Genomic DNA, 17,386 nt, shown 5'->3' with positions numbered 1-17,386 from the left:
CATCACACTCCAAAGAGTTTTTGGGAGCAACTGTGAGTCTAATAGTGTACTGCCTGGTCTGTATGATTGGTTTTATATAGTAATTGTCCAGTTTCACGGTTGGCATTAGAATGATGTCTTTAGTCACCGCTGTTGTGATTGTAGTTATAGTTTTGTATCTAGTTCCAAATTTGTTGAAAAAGAAATTGATGACGGTGAGTGTGGACTGTTGCTTTATCGGAGGTGTGCGTGGACTGGCGCTTGGCTGGCGGTGTGCATGGGCGGGCGTTGTGGCTGGGCTGGGGCTTGGCTGGCGCTGCGCCTGGGTGGGCGCCTGGCTGCCAGTGTGTGTGGGCTAGTGCTTGGCTGGCGGTATGCGTCAGCTGGTGGTATGGGTGTGGGCTGGCATTTGGCTTGCAGAATGTGAGTAGTGACTTGCTGCTTGTCATTACACACTCTGCTAGTCAAACGCCACTGCACACACTATGTCAACCACTAGCCAATGTGACTGATCTGTCAGTCATGTGGGTGTATTAAAGTGATAGACCCTTGAATGGCGCTGTGTGCTGATGTGAATGCTGTAATATGCTGGGCCCGCGGCTGGTGGTGTGAATGGTCTTGTGTGTATGAAAGGTGTGTGAATGGCCTGTAAAAAGGTTGGTGCCTTGCCGTGGTTTTACAGCTCAAGACCTGGGAGTCATTGGTTCAGGTTTTTAACCTTTTAAATATCAACCGTGCATTTCCTTTTTGTGAAATCTCTTGTTAGTAGACTGTTACGCTCTGAACCTTCACTCACCCTCGTGCTATATCCAACCAGTATGGGTGAGTACTTAAGGAATTGTTCATTTTGGAGTAATATTTTTATTTTCTGTCTCTCTCTCTACCAGGGTGTAAATTGTCTCCACATTGTCTTTGGATGTTAGTGTTGTAATTTGCTGGGGCCATAGCTGGTGGTGTGTAAAGTATGAAAGGAGTGTGAATGGCCGGTAGAGAGGTTCGTGCCTTTTCGTGACTTTACAGCTCATGAGCTGTGAGCCATTGGTTCAGGTTTTTAACCTTTTAAATATTAAGAATGCATTTCCCTTTTGTGAAATCTCTTCTTAATCAAATATACATTTTGAACCTTTCACTCCCCCCATGCCAAATCCAACCAGTTTGTGTGTATACTTGAGGAACTGATGAATAGGCAGTCATATTTGTCTCATCTGTCTTTCTGTCTTAAGGTGTAGTCTTTCCCTATGGTAAATGTTTCAACTTTAGATATTTTTGTAAACCAAAAAAATGAGGAGTGCTGGGTGGTGTGCCTCTCATGGAGCCCAACAATTTTATTTACTGATAAAGCCATGCAAACCCCAAAATGTGACGATAGTCAAACATTTTTCTTGCATTACTGTGTCATAATATTCTGAAATTAGAAAAAACACAATTTTCCTACTATCAAGCATTTCCCCCAGGTCTCCCAATAAAAGTGGTACCTCACTCGCCAGGGTGGGCCAATGCCTGCGACAGGCAAGGGTCCAAAACATATTGAGGAGACATCAAAATTACCCATCACAAAACAACCTGGTTTTGCAGGGGGTCACCTGGGTTTTTGGCCCAGGGCTCGGCGGCCATCTAGGCAAACTACTGAACCCACACATTTCTGAAAACTAGGCCACCAGGGGAGTCCAGCGAGGTATGGCTTGCATGCATCCCTCAACGTTTTCCTTTCCGGAATCCCCTGCATGTGGTGAGTCCAGGTTGTGTTTTGAGCCGTTTCCTGTATCAGGCACAAGTCCTACCCACACAAGTGAGGTAACATTTTTATTGAATTGTAGAGCAACTGTTATTTCCTATTGACTTTTGATGCATTTCTGCCTTCCAAATGAAAGACAATGTGTAAAAAAGAAGTCACTATGAAAAATGTCCTATCATTTTCATGATAGTATGGGTACTCACAATTTGGATGTTGTGCAAATAGCTACTGTTTCTGAACTCTATATTGTTCCAATTTCAAAAATACATAGGTTTCTTTCATCCCGATTTTTCACTGTATATATTTTCCCAAATCAATTGCTATATACCTGGTACACAATAAAAAATTGCATCATTCTGCTCAGTTATTGGCTCTGGGTTCATCGGGTTCTTGGTGAACCTACAACTCCTATACATCCCCACAACCAGAAAGGTCCAGCGCATGTAACTGTATATTGTTTAAAGAAATCTGTCATACTTAGAAGAAGTGACAGGTTAAAACGTTGGCACAAATGACTGTTATTTTAACTCATTTTTAATCTTTCCTATTTTCAACTGGTAGTTTCTGTAAAGAAACCTTGGAGGATCTACACAAATAACCCCTTGCTGTATTCAGAATATTTTTTACAGCTTTCCATGATCCATTATTGCTTTCATACCCATTTCTACCATTAGCTGGAAGAAGGTCGAAAGCACAAAAAATAGAAAAAATAGGCTATGTCCCAGTAAAATGCCAAAACTGTGTAAAAAATGTTGGTTTTCTGACAAAAATCTGTCAGTCCCTGAAAGCTCGGAAGATGGTAATTTCAGCACCACAAACCCTTTGTTGATACTATTTCCAGGGGAAAAAAACAGACGCTTTCAGTTGCAGTACTTTTTTCCAAATTTTCCCCCCAAAAAAGAAAATGTAGCTGTATTTTTGCTAATTTCTGGGTCCCCTCCAGGGGAAAGCACAAAGCCTGGGTACCTTTAGAATTCCCATGATGGTGGAAGATAAGGATGGAAATTTAGCGTAAATACCTTATGTGGGCCAAAACGTACAGGGACCTAAGCGCAAACTACTCGAAATAGCCAAAAAATAGATTTAGCACAGGGGGGTGAAAGGCCCAGCAGCGAAAGGGTTAAGGCTGTTATTCAATAAAGGGATTACATTTATTTGGACCCATGTCATTCTAGGGCTGTTTGTGCCATTAAATCTGCGATTGTTGGATGTAAACCTTTGTTTCCATGTACACCTTCTTCCAGATATGTGGCTACTACAATTGCAAGCACAACTGGTCTTGGTGCGGTATTCAGTCAAGTTAAAAGTGGTAATGAGGTCACTGTTGTGTTTGCATCTAGACCGCTTACTGTGACAGAAACAACATTTTCTACTATTGAAATTGAAGCACTGGGTTGCTCTTTGTCAGTGGAACATTTTAAAACCTATTTGTGGGGGAAATCTTTCAAGCTAAAAATGTACCATAAACCTTCAGTTTCTCTATTGTCTTACAATGGAGTGGTAAGAGCATCATCAAGATTAGCTTGAATCTTATCTAAACTGTATGAGTTTAATTTTGAAGTGACATATATCCCATGGTCATAAAACATGAGAGCTGATTGTTTGTTGAGGCTGTCACCTGAGCCTCAGTCTACAGATCAAGAATTTACACAAGAAGAATATGTAGTGGCTTCAGCTGAAGATATGGTACTTTCGGTTTCTCAAGTTATTTCAAAAGGAAACTTGTTAAAGGCCATGTCTGAATATAAAAATTGGGAAAATTTGCAAAAATATGTTATTGAGGGTTGGCCATCAGAGAGAAGTTTACCTAAAGAGTTTGCTGTGTTTTGGAAAGTAAGAGATGAGCTGTGAATCAATGATGGTCTTATTTTGACAGGTGATTCAGTTATACCTCCTATGGGTGTAAGAAGATTTTGTTCCATTCCAACAATGGGAGTAAGACAAAAAATGATTCTCATTTAGGGCATTTAGGGCAATCTAACACCATTAAACAAGTGAGAGATTTGTTTTGGTAGCCCTACATGGATAATTGTATTATTGAGTTTGTGAAAGAGTGTTCTCTTTGTACTGATTCTGATAAAGACTTAAAAATGCAACACTCAAGTTACTTACAAGTACAAGTTCCGGGTAAACCATGGGAGAAGATTGGTATTGATATTACAGGCCCTTATGAAGGAATGTATATGGACAAAGTGTACATTTTAGTTGCCATTGACTACTTTTATAAGTGGGTTGAGTCAAATGGGTTACACAAACTGAGTATATGTCTGTAATTGAGTTTCTTCAAGAAAGTTTCAAAAAGAAAGGATTACAAAAAATCATTGTGTCTAATAATGGCTCTCATTTCACTTCTCAAATGTTTGGAAACTTTGTGAAAAAATGCTAATATGAATCACAGAAGAACTGCTCTGTATTCTCCAAACATGAATGGACTAGTGGAAAGATTTAAGGAAACATTGGTTGAAGGTATTCCATTAGCTCTTAAAGCTTGTATTGATGTTAAACCACATGTAGCAGAGTTGATTTGGTCATAGCTTTGCACTCCATATTGTACAACAACGTTTTCACCTTTTGCCCTTCTCAAAGGTCAGAAACCCAGACAAGAGGTATCTCTTGCTTGGTCTAAATCTACCAGAACCAGTTGGATATGAAAAAAATCCATTGTATAGCTAAACAAAATTGTGATAAAAAAGAATGCTGTTTCAAGTAAACAATCTTCATTAAAGGTTTGTGACAGAGTCACAATAAAATTACCAATGAATATTGAAAAGGGTCAGTCTAAATTTTCAGATGCTTATATTGTCCAAAAAGTTGGGAAGACCTCTATGTTTTTGAATTGTGGGTCCTGGTGGAGTATTTCTAAGGTGGCTAAAGCTAACATTTCCTACTGTAGGGAATCTCTTTACTCGTCTTAACCAGATTTTACAAATGTCTTAGTGCAATTGGAAGGAGAAAAGGATATAGAGTCTTCTTTAATTCATAGCTGTGTTACTCTTCATTCTGACTCAAGCTTCCTTGAGCCAGTGAACATTACATCTGTGAAGATGATAACGAAGAGATTTGAGGATTTTGTGTTGTATTATAAAGAAGGAAGATATGTGAAAATAGAAGTCTTGTTATTAAACATTCTGTGTTCCGTTGACATGTTGGCACGCATACTATTTGTATTCAAGTAACATCTTGATATGGTTAAGATTCCACGTTCTGAAAGCATTTGCAGTCAGTCAGTTGCTCTGCCGCTCTCCAGATCATGGATACTCCGATAAAGCACTCCTGAATTTATGTGTGTAGAGACTCTTCAATTGCCACAGCATTCTTTGGAGAATTGTGTTTCTCTTTACTGTAATTCAGACTTGTTCTACGCCCTTGATTAATCCAAAGTCTTTTCCTGAAAAACTCCATACCTCTGGGTTTATAGTATCTTTTAAATAAGGTTGTAAATCCTCTACTATCCTCACTGGATACAATCCTACAGCCATTTGTTTTTGGACCATTTTAAACTCGAAATCTTCATCTTGTGTTTGGAATTCAACACCCTCTGGTGTGCAGTAAATAGTGCAATTTAACTTCCACACAAGATTTTTCCTAGCTTATTTGCCCAACTTGAATCACATAATCCAAAGTGATGATTTATTCAAATGAACCTATTTTTACATACACTTTCTCTGAATCAGGGTTAGTTATTTAGTCATAGTCCTGGGCACACGTGGTGAGGATACAAGGAGTAGCGGTAGTCTTTATTGGTACGTATTCTGAGGTCGACACCAGTGTGTTCTAGAGGGATATTTAATGAGAAAAAGTCATGTGGAAACAAACAATCAGCCGACATGTGTTTCATCACAGTGCATTGGCTTGTGACTCATCAGGGCTATTTGGATGTGTGTCCGGTTGTTGAGACACAGCGCGTGGCCTGGTAGGACAGAGCGAGAATGGGGTCCAGAATTGGCCCGATTGACGTGTTAAAACACGGGTTGTGGGCAGGAGGATGAGTATACACACAAGTTGTGTGCAGGAGGACGAGTATGTTGTATGTTGGAGGGCGGGTGGTTAAACCTGTAAAACCTGAGGCACTAGCCACTTACTAAAAGGTCAAAAACCAGGTTTCAGTCTGAGACTCCTACCGTGACCCTGCGACGGAGACAGATGGTACATCTATAACTAAAAAAAATTATATCAACAAGGAAGGAAAAATACGAAGAGTTCGAAAAGAAGTGTCTTCAAATAGGAGAATGTTCACGAAAAAAAATTCAGTTCGTTTTATTAATTCTTGGTCTTAAATCATAACGCGTTTTGCTCGGCACAGTCTGGTCCTGGAATAAAGCCTCTGGATTGGTAGTATCTATCCGACGATGCAAAGGCACAGCAGCTTGAAGAATGTCATCATCCGCTTTTTCTGACTGAGTCCCATAGATTTGAGCGTCACTGAAGGGAACGAAACGAGGAATAGCTGCAGTGTCCGATTCTCTCACACCACTACGAATCCATTGGTCAAAGGGCAACGGCAGTGGCACTTTCTTACAGTGCACGCTGTGGTAAATAAAATAATTACCCTGGCATAATTTCTAGGCATTAACAATTAGCATGTATCAAATGAGAGGCAGAGAGTCCGTGGTGTCCAAGTTAAAAGGGCTTTATTCCAATAACTCGAGTTAAGGGAGAATCTGTTCCATCACCACTGAGGTTCAGGAAGGGTCTTCTAACATTTCATAACAATGAACAACATATATACATTTTGTCTTGTACATAGGGCGCAGGAAGGAAGGCTCGAGGCAGAGCATGACAAAAAGAGATAAGAGCATGTGGGCGTGCATGAGGGTGTACACTTGATGAGTCACAGGTGGGTGATAGGTGGCTGGCTAAATAGAGGAGGAGTTACATGGCAGGCTGGAACTTTGCCCTACTTGTGCACGCAATTTGAGAATGACGTGCAATTGACGTGTAACTGGGAGGAGAGCTGACTTTAAGTCTAGTAGAGAAGCCTTCAGTGTCAGGGCGACCAGCACATCTGGTACTATCTGATACCTTGATATCTTGAGTCGGGGATGTATTATCTGAAAAAAAGGTTATTCATCGCTAAGAATCAGAAAAAGCATATATTTCTTCGTTCATTACATGGGGCTGTGAGCTTTTTACAGATGCAAGTACTGTAATTTCATTTAAACAGAGACATTTAAACAGAGAAAAGCTGGGCCCTATCTCAGCAGACGGGTTCTGTTTACCTTTTTCACCGGGCATGCGGATAACTGTTAAGCAAAATATACTGTCTTGGCAGACCTCGCTGGGTTTCTTTCGGCTGAGCTAGAAGCATGCGAGGTCAGAGATACGTAATTGCAGCTTTCAGTGTGTCAGGAGTTATGAAAAACCCTTATTTCAGAAAGTGGCTCAGCTGAACCACAAAAAAGGTTTCATCGTGATTTATTTAAAAGTGCACAATGTAAATACATGGGCCTTCATGTTAGCTTAATATTTCTTGCATGGGAGACTTAATTACTGGCATCCTAAAGCAGGACGTAAATGCAGAGGCCTCTTTGTTCAGGCCACTTAAGGGAAAATAAGCATGGGTGACATGCACATATATGTAACACACATGTAACATAGGGTACACGTAGGGGGCATCTTGGTCAGGCAAAATTTCATTTTCCTCATTCCCTACTTGTCCCCTACGTAACCCTTCAGGATACATCTATATTCATGAGACCGTATAGTTGATCATACAGCATCATTTGTTCGTCCTTAACCCTTTGTATACTTGGATGTGGAACACATGCAGTTGCACAAAGGCCGCAAATGGCCGGGCCACACTGCAGACAGAGACAGCAACCAAATATCATGAGTAGGTCTAATGGCAGACTGCTCCTGGGTCAAGTTCGCCAGGGCAGACGCAGTCACATTCACTACTGCTTCAAGAGTTCTTGTTAATTTGCGTATCAGTTTACTGTTTTGGACGGGACCTATGAAGAAGAAGAATCCTTTGTTGAAATCTGTATATTGCTCCCAAGCTGTTTCAGTCTGATCAATCCCTGAGGCATCTGTCTCTCTCTTTACTCTAACATGTTCCAGTCGTGAATCTCTATGATAATGGGGTGGGGCCAGGAATACAGGTGGCAATAAGAATGCTATATAACAAGTCCCACCCCAGTCTAAGGGCAGATGTACATAGGCTGTCTGACCGCAAATGAAATAGGTATGGTGTGATGTTTTGAAAGAAGAAAGTCCTTCATCATTAAACACTACTACAACTTTACACTCGCTGTGTCCCATATGTACTGAGCCTTTCTTATTAACACATAAATCACCTTTTGCTGGTAGAACTGAAATAAACGGTGGACCTGTATTTTGCTTGGGCTGCACATTTGTCATTATAAAATTAACGGATGCATTTCCCTGCTCGTACTCTTCATTCTCTAGATCGGTTCCCTTCCTTTGGGGGAATCCGTCTTTGTCTGGAAAACATGCTTCATTCATTACTTTATTCAGGTTTCCATATATCCAGCCACCTGGATAAGCTATGTACTTTCTATCTATTGAGGTCATTAAGGCAAACCATGCTCCACATGAACCATTGTGTGAGAACGGTAGAGGATAGAAGGGCAGAACTCCCTTCGCCTTTTGATAAGGTGGCAGTTGGCTAAATGTATGCTCTATGGTGCTGTTACTGGAAGAGTGTATATGTGGGGAAATAGGAAAGAAAACATGTAGTAATAAACTGACACAGATTATATCAATGCACAGAATAAAAAGAATGATCAAATTAACTATACATCTACTGCGTAATAACTTGCAGTATTTTTCTCTCATGTTTCTTTTCTTACTATTCTCGTATGTGATCTTATACATGTCAGAAATCTTAGTCTAACCGATTCACCACCAAGTGGACTTAGACAATTAAACTACGCCTGACTTACTAGATCTTAACTTAGATTTATACTCCTGCTGTGGAGTCTTTTCTAGCAAAGGCGGCGCAAAGTATGTATTGTCCTTATCGTTTATCAAAGTTCCAGATTGTCCAAAGTACTTTTTGCAATGCTGGGCGTGTATCCACCCCTTGCGTCCCTCCACCTTCACTGCGGTCCTCGTGGTTAGTAGCACCAACTTCGGCGTCTTCCAACGTGGCTCAAGGGGGCTTGATCGATCAAAGTTCCGGACACATATAAAATCCCCAGGGACAATGGCGTGTTCCTTGACCTGGGAGTTGTCAGGGAAGGCGGCAGCAACCTGTGAATGACAAGAGAGTAGTGCAGACATCAAGGAAGCCAGGTAATCTGTCAGCATGTTACTGTCAACATCAGTTATCTTTTTTGGTATAGGCGTACCCCACATATTTGGCGGTCTACCGAAGACTACTTCATACGGGGATAGGCCTGTTCTGGAATGAGCTACCATACGCATGTAAAAGAGGGCAACCGGCATGGCCACCATCCAATCCACGCCTTTTTCTGTACATATCTTGGCAAGTTTTGTTTTGAGTGTCTGATTATGTCTTTCTACCAGGCCTGCTGCTTCTGGGTGTCTTACACAATGGAATTTCCAAGTATATCCTAACAGAAGAGACACTTGTTTCATTAATTCAGAGGAGAATGGCTGACCGTTATCAGAATAGACGACCCGAGGCAATCCATACCTGGGGAAGTACTCGCGCACTAATTGCCTGGCTGTTGTCACAGCAGTATAATCTGGAACTGGATATGCTTCTGTCCATCTAGATAGTGCACACACAACTACCAAGACATACTTGTAACCTCTACATCTGTTCATTTGGATATAATCCATCTGGAGGACCTCAAAAGGGTGGTCAGGAGGATGAAATCCGCCTTGTTCCACCGGAATGCCTTTACCTGGATTGAACTGACAACAGATCATACATGTTCGTACTTTTTGCTTCGCTGCTGCACGCATGTGCTTGTTAAACCAAATGTTCTGTAAGCTGTCTAGCATTGCCTTTTCTCCTAAGTGTGCTGGACTATGTGCTGTGTTTATGATTACTTGTACCATAGAATCTGGAAGAAACCATGTACCTTTTCCCTTTGTCATCCAACCTTGTTCAGTCTGGACCCTTCCTTGTTCAGTCCATTTCTTTATCTCATCTGCAGTGGCATGTGTCTGTATGTCGAGTACATCTTGAGTGGGATCCCTGACTGTCATACATGTTGTCAGTAATGGTACCTCTGTCCTTGTCGTGTCTGTTGGTGTCTGGGCTGTCTGGGCTGTAAGTTTAGCTGTTCGGTCTGCCAGGTCATTACCCTGGGAAATGGTGTCTGTAACTTTGGTGTGAGCTTTGCACTTCAGGATAGAAATGGCTGTAGGTAAATGTATGGCTTCTAACAGGGCTTGAAAAGCTGGCCGTGCTGAATCTTGGTCCCATGGGAGGTCAAGAAACCTCTCTCCCTCCAAAGTACCCCGAAATCATGAACTACGCCAAAGGCATATTGTGAATCAGTATAAATGTTTACTTTCAAGTGCTTAGCTCTTATGCAGGCTTGTGTCAGAGCGATGAGCTCTGCTGCTTGTGCTGATAGTGTGTCTATTTTCTGTGTCTCTATGACTTTAGTAGCAGTGGTCACAGCATAAGCTGCTACTAATTCTCCTGCACTTGTTCTCATGCATGATCCGTCTACATAGAGCGTTAAGTCTGGGTCTGGAAGTGCAATATCTGTCAGGTCTTGTCTTGGTTTCGTCACTATATTCATTACTTCCACACAGTCATGTGGTGGTGCATTTACTGTACTTGAGGGCAAAAGTGTTGCAGGATTCAGAATATTACAATGTCTGATCTCTATGTGTGGTTGAAATAATGTCAGTTCATATCCTGTCAGTCTTGCTACAGTCAAATGTTGTGTCTGTGTCCTGTTTAAGAGAACCTCCACTGCATGTGGAACCTGTACTGTCAGAGGGTGTCCCAGCACTATCGAGTCACTTTGTCTTATGGCTAAGGCTGTTGCTGCAACTGATTTCAGGCACGCAGGCAGAGCCTGGGCCACTGGATCTAGGGTACTAGAAAAATAAGCGCAAGGCTTGTGTTTTCCTGCTTGATCTTGTGTGAGGACAGATAACGCTGTTCCATCTCGTTCAGTTACGAAAAGCATAAAAGGTTTACTGTAGCTTGGAGTCGCTAAAACTGGTGCTTGACATAATGCTCTTTTTAATTCCTCAAATGCCAAGGTGTGTTCTTGTGTCCAAGGGAGGACAGTCGGAGTGGCTGCCTCCTGTGTAGTTAACTGTATGAGTGGTTTGGCTAGATATGCATACTGGGGAATCCATTGCCTACAGTAAGAAGTGAGGCCAATAAATGCACGTACTTCTTTCTGTGTCTTGGGCTGTGAAAGGTTAGAAATTAACTGTATGCGTTCTCGTGTTAGTTGTCTACCCTCATTGGAAAGTAAGTGTCCAAGGTACACCACTTGCTTTTCACAGAATTGCAACTTGGAAGGGGACACCTTGTGCCCCTTGTCAGCCAGAAAATGTAAAACTGTCAGTGATGCATTCTCGCATTCTTTTTCTGAACGTGCTGTAATTAGGATGTCATCTACGTACTGTAGTAGAGCAGTGTTGGGAGGCATGTGAACACTGTCTAGCTGTCTTTTTAATGCTTGACTGTAAATGCTAGGGCTTTCTGTAAAACCTTGAGGAGCTCTTGTAAACACAAAGCTACGCCCTTTTAAACTAAATGCAAACAGATATTGGCTATCTGGATGAATGGGAACACTAAAGAAAGCGTTCTTTAAGTCTATGACAGTGAAGAACGTGGCCTCAGAATCAATGGCAGTCAGTAATGAAGAAATGTCTGGAACCACTGGATATTGTGGTACTACACATTTGTTCAATTCTCGTAGGTCAATAATCAGTCGGTACACTGGCAGTACACTAGGGTCCGATCGTTTAAGGATAGGGATGACAGGTGAGTTACATACATTTGAGTCAGTCTCCACCACTACTCCTCGTGCAATAAGTTCGTCAACTAATTTCAATAAGGCTGTTTCGGCGTCAGGTGGTAACTTGTATTGTCTAATGCGTGGAAGCACTACTCCTGCTTTGAGTGTGACATGGTGTGGCGTTATGTCCATGTAACCTACGTCAGTCGGTCCTTGTGCCCATAGAGTCTGTGGCACATTCTTGAGTCTGTGGTCAAAATCAGTCAGTACATAATGTCCTTTAAAATCACGTAAGAACAGGCGTACTCCTTCTGGAGAGCAGCAGATAACTGCTCCTAGGTCTTTTAATGTCTTCATACCAAGTAAGTTTTCTGGACATGACTTAGTAAGCAGCAAGTCAGTGGTACGTGACAGTGGACCAATGCCTAGGGAAACTGGTTTTGATACTTCATTAACAATAGGCTTTCCTGAAAATCCCAGGGAAACATTCTGTGAGCCTGAGAGAGGTGCCACTGGAACCTCGTCATGACTGATGGTAGTCCTGCTCGCCCCTGTGTCAATCAGAAATTTTCGGTCTTGTCCTAATACACAACTATATACATAAGGACCCTCTTGATCTACAGGTACCTCAATAAGGGGCAAGCCTACTTCCCTCTCGAGGCTGTTTCATGAGAACTGTTGATATTCTGGATAGTCAGACTGTGTGTACTGATACATTTGTGGTGTGGCATTAACAGGCGGTGGTGGAGGATAATTCGCTACTGTCTGTTGCGTGTTCTGTGGCGTGCTATTCTGTCTAGGAGTGTATTGTCGTTCTTTTGTCTTGCCTGTAGCTATATTGTGTTTCAGGACAGTACATTCATTTACATAGTGACCTGGTTGTTTGCAATAATTACAGTTCCCTTTAACAGGTGTCGTGTTATGTTTGTTTTTATTTGCTGGTACCGTCTGGGCAACCAGCACTTTCATTTTTGTCTCTTTCATGCGTCTCTTTTCCTGATCCTGCTCTTCTCTAATTCTGTTCTGATGATACTGTAACATCTGTAACATTTGTGAAGGGCTGTTTGCTTGCCAAGTACTCTCAACCTTCAGTACTCTATTCTTGATCTGGGGTAAGGAATTCTCAACTAATTTGCTCACAAAAAGATGTGGAAATGACTCGCTACCAGGCTTAAGGCCACTATTAATAGTAAAACATTTCTCAAATCTAGAATAGAAATCACTTGTGTCCTCTTCTTGCTTTTGTTTACAGGCTGAAATAGCATCCCAGTCTTCCTTTTTAGTAATCAATAATCTCGGCAAAACTTGTATCAAGAATTCAGGTAGTTCTCTAGCTCTTTCCCCAAGACCAACTCCAGGGAGCCTGCCTTTTTCTTCTGTTTCCAGTGCTTCCCAACTTAACTTTTTATCACCCACTTCCCAGTCTTTTTCCTTAAGCTTTTCATAAATCCCTGCAGGTAACAGTACTTTCAATAACTTCAGAATGTCATCGTACGTATAATCTCCTATGCGGAGGATGTCTTTTAATTCTCGGTGAAACCCCCCTGGGTCTTTATCATGACAAGGCAGCATCTTTTTCATTTCTAAGATTTCTATTTTTGTTAAGGGGGTGTAAACATACACCCGTTGTAACACATTGTCCGCGTCTTTGACGGGATGTACCTCTCGTAGGGGGTTCTGTCTGTCTATGTGTAAGCTATTTCTGCCGTGGTGTGAGACTGGAGGCATGCATGTAGTCAGAGAATCTATGTACTTATGTTGTTGATCCAGAATAACATTAATTAATTCGGTATCTAAACCTGACCATCTGTCTAGTAAAATGTCGTCTAGTAATTTATGCAAGTGACCAGGATCAGAATATTGACTTTCATACAACGTTATCAAGTGTTGGACCATGTAACTACCAGCCAAATGCTGTTCGTTCGGTGGAAGGCTTAAGAAAGTCTGAGCCACTATATCACTGTTATATATATCAGAATTAGACACCCACTGGGTGGCTGACCGGGCCAATTCAATTTCGTGTGAGGTGGGAGGTCTCTCACTCCCTATCCGTTTTTTCAGGGCTTGTTCAGTAGCTTGGAACAGATTTTCAAGGGAATATCTTTCTTTTATAGCTGACCCTTGTTTACGGTAGTCAAGACATTTGGGTCTGTCAAACTGTCGCGCTTTTCCTACATAATTCATTTTGTCTTTTGGCTCATCTACTTCTTCTGTTGATAACTCACCATTCTCATCAGACTCTTTTCTGTTCCTCTCTATTATTTCCTTTCGTATTTTCTTGCACATGGCATCTATCTGTCCCTGTTTATCATGTCTACCGGCATCCATGTGCTCGCTCCATTCTATCAAGCCTTTTTTTACATCTCCGTCTCCTTCGTCTTGTTCCCTGATCAGGCAGTTAATAACAAAACGTAGGATATGGTTCCTAACCCCCACCTTTCTTTGTGCCATGGCTTGTGCTATACTATCTGGTCCCTCCCCCGTTCTAATAAAACGGTACATTTTATCTAGGTGTTCTTTCATGTCTGGTAATGTCTCTAGATATGCAACGGCTTGTCTTAGTCTTATTGAAATCACAAGCATTGAACCCTTTCCTGGTTCTGGATCATATATACACTGTGGAATTGCTACATCTACAGTAGGCACCCCTCATACTGCCCCGGGACCTACGTCATCTTTTACTAGCTGCTGCTGAAGTTGCTGGAGCTGATCTGCTGGTGGGAGTGGAGGGAAACCTGCATTAACGTAGTCCGGAAGGGAATCGTCTAGATACGAGGAAATGAACGCCTCTGATGCTGTCGGCTTTACTCTACGTTCTCTATATGGTACAGGTGGTGGCGTTCGCGACCTACTGGGTCTCTCTGAGGTGGTCACTCTAGCTAGTTCTTCAACCAGGACGGGATAAATACCAGTAATGACGGCATTTCTTTCTCTATCAGTCTGTTCTGTTTTGACCCGTTCCCCCTCCTCCCGTAGTTCTTTTTCTTTGGCTTTTTCCCCTGCTTGTCTAGTTCTATCTGCTTTATTCAATTCTTTCTCTGTTCTCCTATGTGACTCTTTGCGCCACAATTCGATGGCATCTTTCTGAGAGGGTCTTGAATTCTTTTTCCATAGCGCTTCTTCCACCCTCATAATGCATTCAGGATCCCATGTTCCCGAGACAGGCCATCTATACTTTTCCTCCAGGTCCTTTGTATAGTTTACCCATAAATCTAAAAACAAAATGGCGTCTAATCCATGCTTATTATACATATAATGACCAGGTGTGTCTCTAGGCGGGATGTTAACTGACTCTTCTAGTATGCCTTTTCTGGTCCCTATCTGACGCAATTTTGAAAACAGTGGCATGTTTGAAACCAATATTCACAAAATAGACTGAAACAATCAACAATCATTCACACACAAACAAATATTAAACACTAAAACAGTTACAACCTAAACTGATACAGAGAGCTAAACATGTACTTGAAAAACTTTATGCACTGGAATACAGTACAACCATACCGGTCTCAAAAATGAGACACGTCTTGACCGTTTTCACGAATAACGTGAACCCGTCTTTACCGTTTCCACGTTTAACCGTGGATCCGTCTTGACCGTTTCCACGAATAACGTGGACCCGTCTTGACCGTTTTCATATAAAATGAACCCGTCTTGAAACTTTATGCATTCCCCATAGTGGTACTCACCGGGAAGCAGGACTTGAAACTTGAAGGCCTCGGACTTCTACGCATGCGCCTCGGAACAGGTGGACCTCTGGAGACCTCGGACCTTGCTCTCTCACGGGTTGGGCTCTGGATGGGATGATCCGCGATCCTCACCGCCTCGTGTGGACGCCTGGTCGCAGTCCGTCCTCCTCCTGGGCCTGAGGGAGTAGCGGGAAATCCCGATGGCGTGTACACTTTAAAGTCCGTCACGGCTGTGGAAGGGGGCAAAGGCTGGACCTACGTCGCCGGCGCATGGGGAAAGGGATAGTCCTGATCGGGCGCCAAATTAGTGTGGTAAATAAAATAATTACCCTGGCATATTTTCTAGGCATTAACAATTAGCATGTATCAAATGAGAGGCAGAGAGTCCGTGGTGTCCAAGTTAAAAGGGCTTTATTCCAATAACTCGAGTTAAGGGAGAATCTGTTCCATCACCACTGAGGTTCAGGAAGGGTCTTCTAACATTTCATAACAATGAACAACATATATACATTTTGTCTTGTACATAGGGCGCAGGAAGGAAGGCTCGAGGCAGAGCATGACAAAAAGAGATAAGAGCATGTGGGCGTGCATGAGGGTGTACACTTGATGAGTCACAGGTGGGTGATAGGTGGCTGGCTAAATAGAGGAGGAGTTACATGGCAGGCTGGAACTTTGCCCTACTTGTGCACGCAATTTGAGAATGACGTGCAATTGACGTGTAACTGGGAGGAGAGCTGACTTTAAGTCTAGTAGAGAAGCCTTCAGTGTCAGGGCGACCAGCACATCTGGTACTATCTGATACCTTGATATCTTGAGTCGGGGATGTATTATCTGAAAAAAAGGTTATTCATCGCTAAGAATCAGAAAAAGCATATATTTCTTCGTTCATTACATGGGGCTGTGAGCTTTTTACAGATGCAAGTACTGTAATTTCATTTAAACAGAGACATTTAAACAGAGAAAAGCTGGGCCCTATCTCAGCAGACGGGTTCTGTTTACCTTTTTCACCGGGCATGCAGATAACTGTTAAGCAAAATATACTGTCTTGGCAGACCTCGCTGGGTTTCTTTCGGCTGAGCTAAAAGCATGCGAGGTCAGAGATACGTAATTGCAGCTTTCAGTGTATCAGGAGTTATGAAAAACCCTTATTTCAGAAAGTGGCTCAGCTGAACCACAAAAAAGGTTTCATCATGATTTATTTAAAAGTGCACAATGTAAATACATGGGCCTTCATGTTAGCTTAATATTTCTTGCATGGGAGACTTAATTACTGGCATCCTAAAGCAGGACGTAAATGCAGAGGCCTCTTTGTTCAGGCCACTTAAGGGAAAATAAGCATGGGTGACATGCACATATATGTAACACACATGTAACATAGGGTACACGTAGGGGGCATCTTGGTCAGGCAAAATTTCATTTTCCTCAACGCCGTGGACCCAATTGCGCTTTCCCACCACTGTGACAGCTGTGCGGGTGACGAGCAGGACTTGCGTAGGGGTTGACCAGCGAGGCTCCAGATTCTTTGTCCGTTGAAAGTTCTTCACACAGACCCAGTCTCCAGGTCGAATCGTGTGACTTGGGTCTGTGGAGGCCTCCGGCAAAACACTTTGCACCTGTTGACGAATAACACTCAATTTAGTAGTCAAATCGTGCAGATAGTCAATTAACAAAGGATATGGTATGTCAGAATATCTTTTGGGACAAGGGACACCCCAAACATTTGCCGGGCGTCCGAATACCACTTCATAGGGGCTAGGTCCCATACGAGAGTGTACAGTAGTTCTGGTCGATAAAAGAGCTAGGGGCAAAGCATCAGGCCAAGCAAGACCAGTGCTAGCTTGGATCTTAGCCAACTTCAGTTTGAGTGTGCCATTGTAACACTCAACCAAACCTGCTGATTGTGGATGGTTTGCCGCATGGAATTTTTGCCGTATACCGAGACCAGAACAGACTTTCTGCATAATCTGGCCCACAAATTCACTTCCATTGTCACTCCAGACAATGCGCGGCAAACCAAATCTAGGGAAGAATTCCTTTATTAGCACCTTAGCAGTCGACAAAGCAGTATTATCTTTCAAGGGGTAGGCCTCTATCCATCGGCACATACCACCACC

The sequence above is a fragment of the Lissotriton helveticus genome, chromosome 1_1, assembly GCF_964261635.1.
Source record: "Lissotriton helveticus chromosome 1_1, aLisHel1.1, whole genome shotgun sequence".
NCBI lineage: Eukaryota > Metazoa > Chordata > Amphibia > Caudata > Salamandridae > Lissotriton > Lissotriton helveticus.
Note: the sequence above shows the minus strand (reverse complement) of the source record.